Genomic DNA, 2,153 nt, shown 5'->3' with positions numbered 1-2,153 from the left:
TGCAACGTTCCAGCAAGACCACTGGGAGGTGGGCGCATGACCTGACTGGGAGAAACTATATATTCGCATCACCAGACCAATTGAAGCATGCGATTATCTTTTACTTTAGCCGGGGTGTCGAAGTTGGTTGGCCTTGCAACGTGGGAGAAGCGGACGCGATTCCCGCCACCGCTGCGAGTCGAGCCCCGGCGCCGGGTAAGCTTGAAACGCAATGCCAGTGCACTACGTTTGACACACATGGATATCCATTTACAAAATAACTTATTACTATTTGTTTCTATTTTAATTTGACACGGCTACTGGGGGCAAATCTCGTGGAGACCGTGGACATATTCGGACGTGTTTTGTCCTGAATAATTTTTGAAGATTGCTAATGCCATCAGCGCCGAGATTAGATTGAATCTTTCGAGTCTGTATTTATTATCTTCGACTTGTTCTTGGCCGTTATGTGATCCCGAGGAGGATTAGGTACCATAAAATCAAAGAAGAAGAAGAAGGCTACTGGGGGCCACGGCACGAGTCTCGTGCGTCAAGAGGCGTAATCGTTTCTATACCCGATAACTGGCTCCTACTCTCAAGGGACCAGCTATGCACTCACTGGGTGTCTCCGTACTAACCGAGTCACCACTCTCGCATCGCTTGCACGTGACCATCCGAGAACCCGGGCATGAAGATTCATTCTTGACTTTTTTATATTTACTACGTGTTGGAGAGCAAACGGATTGACAGCCGAGAGCTCCCCAGATAACCGTGCTCTTTCTTGGCTCCACAACTCACCATGGACAGCGGTACTTGGGCCTGTGTCACTACAGGCCCTTAGTGGCGCATTCAGATCGCCATTGACGTCGCTTGGTTACTGCAGAGCGCGCCGACCAGCCGACATCAGATCTTGCGACCGAGCCGTACTGAATCAGAACAGCCCCATTGCAACGTTTCAGCGAGACCACTGGGAGGTGGGCGCATGACTTGACTGGGGGAGGCTATATATTCGCATCACCAGATTAATTTACTTTAACCCTAGGCTCAAAGGAACTCGTGCAGAGAATCAAAGGCCTAAGACAGCCTAACTCGGTCGATACAATACGACAGTGCTCGCACCAGCGCAGTTTTCAAGCCACTCGGATCGCCGGATCCTAACACGGATCCGCCACTTTTTTCGCGCTCCTTTTTGCCACGATTCACAAAAGGTAGTAGCCTTGCCACTGTTAACAATGTGGACGGGAGCGAGGCCGCCGTGGCCAGCGTGATTACCGGTAGTAGGTCCGACGCACGTTGCACGTAACTTTTAACTTTTTAATTCGTCATGATTATTTGTACTTAATGCATTAAATTATGCGTTTTACTCATTGATATTGTTTAACAATAATCTTATCGTTGCTTATTAAAAATGCAACGATAATTTTATCATTGCATCTTTAATACGCGTATATATCGATGCTGTGAGATTTATATCAATATTACTCGTATAAAGCCGGGTACTCACTAGGACCGTGCAATGTGCAACGCAACGGTTGCTACAATTTTTTCACAATGTGTTTGTTCCGGAATAAGACGTATTCACTAGTTGCAGCAACCGTTGCGTTGCACGTTGTACGGTTCTAGTGAGTATCCGGCATAACAAACTCCCTCCCACTAAGATGAGCTTAGTGTACTCTCAACGCAAATACGTGTGTTAGAAATTCGTTGACTTATGGCTGCTGGACATTAGTATACTCTGCTTGTTGCGTTTCGCCGCAAAACCTAAGGCCTACTCACTAGGATCGTGCAACGTGCAACGCAACGGTTGCTACAATTTTTTCACAATGTGTTCCGAAATAAGACGTACTCACTAGTTGCAGCAATCGTTGCGTTGCACGTTGCACGGTCTTAATGAGTACCCGGCATAAGATGGCTAATAGAATGGCTGGCAAAAAATGATGCTGTTGATACATCATTTTTTTCCGTGTATATTTCCCTAATTACCTGTAGCATAGCGTGACCTTGCGATCTCGTAATATCAGGAATTGAGCGCTAGTCAAGCGAAAAGCATTAGAACTCGTCAACATAAATCGTGTAGATACTCTTCGAAAAGAAGCTGAAACTCTCTAATCAGAACTATCGAATTTTAAAGTAGGAGTGCCAGCTTCACACACCCGTCAGATTATATCCTTTCG

The sequence above is a fragment of the Temnothorax curvispinosus genome, unplaced genomic scaffold (assembly GCF_003070985.1).
Source record: "Temnothorax curvispinosus isolate PA1 unplaced genomic scaffold, ASM307098v1 QBEX01004771.1, whole genome shotgun sequence".
NCBI classification, from domain to species: Eukaryota; Metazoa; Arthropoda; class Insecta; order Hymenoptera; family Formicidae; genus Temnothorax; species Temnothorax curvispinosus.
Note: the sequence above shows the minus strand (reverse complement) of the source record.